Here is a 5,000-nt window from a genome sequence, read left to right as displayed (position 1 = left end):
AATGATGTAGTAAAAACTGCTACTGTACAACAATCTAGCTGGTCATCTTCAGTTAATAGCTATATTTGCGCGGGAGGGTCTGATCCGTTAATGGGGGAGGGGTGGTGGGGGTGCACAGCGAACTAGAACTTCAACGAACACGTTGCATGCTCACGAGAACAGAGGGCTGGCGTCGTTTCGGTGTGTTCATTTTAAGCCAAGCATTCTATTTTTAAAGTTTTTTGTTTTTTGACCCAACCCAGGTGTTTAATGCACACATGCACTTGTGGTCTTAACCGAAGATTAATCAAATGTAAGCTTTCCTGCACACAAAGTCAAAGAACAACCGACCTAGATAGAGTGCATATAATCTGAATTTAAACTTTGCACATGGAATTGGATGAAACATGTGGGAATAGTATCCTATTTATTGAAGTGCATAGCACTTTTTTTTACTTGCACTTATGGTGCAATGCAAAGCATGCACTGCCTTGTTATCTCGTTTTACTTAGCCTATATCTTCCTCTTTTAAGTGGAGCATTGTTTACAAGTAGCCTATTTTACAGAATGCATGCTCCTCATTCACAAATCATGTGCTGTTTATAAATGTTAAACCTCACCAATTCCTTCTTTCTTTCTTTAAGGACTTCTGGCACAGTGGCCTGCACTGTTCGAAGTCTGTAAGGTAAGACATTCAATGCTGATTGTGTGTGTGTGTGTGTGTGTGTGTGTGTGTGTGTGTGTGTGTGTGTGTGTGTGTGTGTGTGTGTGTGTGTGTGTGTGTGTGTGTGTGGCTTTCCCTAATGTTTATGATTTGTCAATCCTTTGGGCTCTTTATGTCTTTTCAGATCAGTGCTGAATTCAAAATAATCACCACAGTTCCCCTGCAATCCAAGCAACTGTTGCTGAATTGGCTGATGTAAGTTTCTGTCTTTTTCGCCTGTCTACTTGATGGTTCCTGAGCAGAAAGCCTTTAACTATTGAGTTACACCCCTGCATGTTAAAACCCCATAGAGAGGATCATGATCTGCCTTAGTAGTCATGGTACCAGTACATTCATATGCATGTTTCTTTTGGTGGCAGTCAGCTTCCCAATGTTGATGCCATTCATAGAATCCCAAAACAAATCAGTACCACCACCATTTTTGACCGTAAACATGGGACTGTTTTCTTTATACTTCTCCCTTGGCTACTATCACACATGCTTGAAACAATCTGAAGCAAATGTGTTCATCATGGTTTCATCAGAGACAAACAGACTTCAGATATGGATTGCTGGAACCATGTCCTCTGGTCTGATGACACCAACATGAACACATTTTTTCGGATGGTGTCAAGCATGTGTGGTGTTAACCAAGTGAGTAGTACAAAGTAAACTGTCCCATGCTCATGGTCAAGTAGTGGTAGTGGGACAGACATGGTTTTAGGCTGGATGCATGGAGTCAATATTGGAAATCTGAATTTCACCAACATGTACCATGACAATTGAAGCAGATCATGATACAGTCTGCGATTTTAAAGGTGAGAGTGATTTTTTTTTAAAAGTAGTTTATTTCCAGAACTCATGCTGCACAGGTTACAAATGTTCTCCTTTTTCTTTCTTTCTTTCTTTCTTTCTTTCTTTCTTTCTTTCTTTCTTTCTTTCTTTCTTTCTTTCTTTCTTTCTTTCATTAAGTTGTACAAGATGCACCATTTCTGAGGACTTCTGGCACAGTGGCCTGCACTGTTCAAAGTTCGCAAGGTAAGACATTCAATTCGGATTGTCTTTAATGTTTTTATTTGTGAATTACAGCGTTTTATCTCCTTTCTTGAATGTGTGTGTGGCTTTCTCCTAATGTTAATGATTTGATCGTTAAATCCTTTGGGCTCTTTATGTCTTTTCAGATCAGTGCTGAATTGAAAAGAATCACCAGTCCCACTGCAATGGCCAGCACTGTTCGAAGTCCACAAGGTAAAGCATTCACTTTGGCCACAACCCTACCCAGTGCACCTTAAAGGATTTATCCGGAGTTGGAACAAGTTTGCCTGATTTTTGCATGTTTGGGATGAAATACAGTCACTCTAGAGCAAAACCAAGGCAAAAGGATGCGTTTTGAGAAAGTTTGATAATATCACGTTAGCCTCGTTAGCCATATCAGCTATGCAATATGAAAGATGCGGGCATCGTTTTTCGGCGGTTACACACATTTCAAAAACACAACATTTTAAAGTCTTGCACAGCTCAAAACAACGTCACACTTACCTCGTAATATGTTGAGGGTATCCACACATAAACCAAAGTGTCCAAAGTCCTTCATGTATTCTTGAAAGGTCTGCAGAATGTGTTTTGTGAAGCTACTACCTTGAGAATATCTAAATTACGGTCAAGACAACTATTTGACACTAAAGTCCACCAAGTAGATTGCCGAGTGCGTCGCACCATCAGCTGTGGTTACTCGCTATGGAAATAATCATAGCTGATGGTGCGACGCACTCGGCAATCTACTTGGTGGGCTTTAGTGTCAAATAGTTGTCTTGACCGTAATTTAGATATTCTCAAGGTAGTAGCTTCACAAAACACATTCTGCAGACCTTTCAAGAATACATGAAGGACTTTGGACACTTTGGTTTATGTGTGGATACCCTCAACATATTACGAGGTAAGTGTGACGTTGTTTTGAGCTGTGCAAGACTTTAAAATGTTGTGTTTTTGAAATGTGTGTAACCGCCGAAAAACGATGCCCGCATCTTTCATATTGCATAGCTGATATGGCTAACGAGGCTAACGTGATATTATCAAACTTTCTCAAAACGCATCCTTTTGCCTTGATTTTGCTCTAGAGTGACTGTATTTCATCCCAAACATGCAAAAATCAGGCAAACTTGTTCCAACTCCAGATAAATCATTTAACAACTTGACTCCTGCTTTAAATTAGCTGTTATCTGAATGGTGGTGACTAAATATTCCAGTGGTATAAGGAGCTGCTTCTCAAATTTTTATATTTAAATTTTGTCGTACTCTGACCAGTGAATATTAGATTATTGCTTAGTACTAGAATTGGAGTTATCTGAGACAAGATGATCTGATCTGAGAAGTGTTGATGACTACCTCCCTGGTGTTCCCACTCTCAGTGTGGAGTGTGACACTATTTGTATGCATTGTGCTATGCTCAACATGACATTGAGAGGCTTCAGTTGAAAGTGAGCAAGCTATCCCACGGTTTCCTTATTTCAATACACTTGCTACACAATTCATGTGCAGCTAAACAAAAAGAAATATTAATATCGTCTATGTAGAAACAAAACAAGCACTACAATGAAGGGTATAATATCTGAGAGCACTTTGTTGACACATGTTTTTCACTCTGATGGGGTGGGGAGGGGGGGAATCAGAGTCGACAGAGTGCACATGCTGTGTTACGCTTTTCATTATATTGCCCGTTGTATGTCTGCCTAGAATATTGCATGTTTTATTTTTAATCATAAGTCATCAATGAAACTTATTCAGCCCCTTGACAGACAAGCCCTGCATGCCATATTACTGCACGCATGCACAAAGAGCAATGCAGTAGACTTTTCCTTCAAAGTCTTCTCGCAAGGAACAGTATATACCGTACCTGTATATGCATAATGAAACTTGTTGTTCTCTTAATTGAGACGAGCTGACCCTTACATCTCTGTGCTCTGAAACATCTTAAACAGAGGATTGACATCACTGGTTGTCTACTTGTAGGTCCCAGCCAAGGAGACACAGTAGACCTGGGGTGTTGTTCCATATGAGAGTGAGCTTTTTCATTGGCCTGGGCCCACTGGTATTCCTGTGACACATCAAGTTTCATGTCAAAGTCTTATCATGCTATGCAATGATCTTGCAGGCCACATAAAATTACTTCATGGGTCACAATTGGCCCTGGGTTTGAGTTTGACATCCCTGCAGAATGAAGGCAACTACACAGCTTTGGCTCTGGTATTTGACGACTTCAGGCCAATTCACACCAGTGTTAAATCATCATCCAGGTCCCACATCAGAATTAGAACTGAGGAAATCTTGACAGTGGAACAGAGGACATGCTTTGGACTTTGCAATAACCTACTGCCCAGCTTAATGTTGATTTATTTGTTAATTCAAATGGCTTGGTTAATTTGTGTTTATTTACTTTTGTCTGTGTTGAATAGGTCATGGATGAAGTTGCCGTAGACGAAGCAATTGAAGACATCACAATTGGAATCTGCTCTGACAGAAGATTGGGCATCCCACCCTTTGGACATTGTCAGTTTTAGTGTATGTCTGTCACACACGTGACACCAAATCGGAAAGGACTCTTCTTTTTTTTTTCAGCAACTAAAAAACAGCAGTTATTTTTGCTTCTTTAAGTGAAATGTACCTTTTTTCTAGAGCTCTATTTGCTTGTATGCACTTCCAGCTCCTTGCTGGTTTAAGAATAGCACTTGAGTGTGCATATGTTTTGTACGTACTGTGTTGATTTTGACCCAAACTAAAGACAAACAAAATACCAAAACTAGACTTAAATAAGACTGGGTAATGACACAAATGTGGTCACCAAAGAGGACAACCAAATGAATGGTGGACTGCCAGATGCACGCGCACATGCATACATTATACGTGCACATGCATACAGTATACGCGCATGAACGCACACACGCACACCTACAAGTGTGGACTAATGCACTTAGTCAATGAGCTAAAATAACTGTATGTAGAGTCAATTTTATTTGTGCCCGATGTGTTCACATGAATGCTAATCCAGCCAGAGAGCACTTTTTCACAGCAACCAAACAAATTATTTTCTTAAAGGTGCACTGTGTAGGATGGTGACCAGAGTAGGCAACTATGCTGCACATTGAAACGGTGCTGCCTATTACCAACTGTGTCCTTTTCATGAATATTTACTTAGTAATAAACGAAAATGTATAAATGTATTACGAAAATGTTTACTAAAAATCTGTATTTCTAGAAATTCAAAATGATAGTCAGTGGAGAAGATTCCTCTCTTTTCCCCTTTCATGTATGGAAAGAGCAA

The 5,000-nt window shown here is 39.8% G+C and overlaps 1 protein-coding gene and 1 long non-coding RNA gene across 2 annotated transcripts in view; one reads left to right on the top strand and one right to left on the bottom strand.

Annotated features, from left to right (window-relative positions):
* The window catches only part of LOC134451949 (uncharacterized), a 4,788-nt gene extending 542 nt beyond the window's left edge, over positions 1-4,246 (top strand). Inside the window, exons 2-6 of the long non-coding RNA XR_010035317.1 lie at positions 624-664; positions 828-898; positions 1,655-1,720; positions 1,864-1,930; positions 4,135-4,246. This is a non-coding gene — a long non-coding RNA (uncharacterized LOC134451949). The remainder of the gene's footprint in view (positions 1-623; positions 665-827; positions 899-1,654; positions 1,721-1,863; positions 1,931-4,134) is intronic.
* Positions 1-5,000, bottom strand: part of gabrr3a (gamma-aminobutyric acid type A receptor subunit rho3a) — a 35,555-nt gene that overhangs the window by 13,435 nt on the left and 17,120 nt on the right. The window lies entirely within an intron of this gene.

This window comes from Engraulis encrasicolus, chromosome 7, assembly GCF_034702125.1.
Source record: "Engraulis encrasicolus isolate BLACKSEA-1 chromosome 7, IST_EnEncr_1.0, whole genome shotgun sequence".
Taxonomy (NCBI): domain Eukaryota; kingdom Metazoa; phylum Chordata; class Actinopteri; order Clupeiformes; family Engraulidae; genus Engraulis; species Engraulis encrasicolus.
Note: the sequence above shows the minus strand (reverse complement) of the source record. Positions and strands in the feature narration are given on the sequence as shown.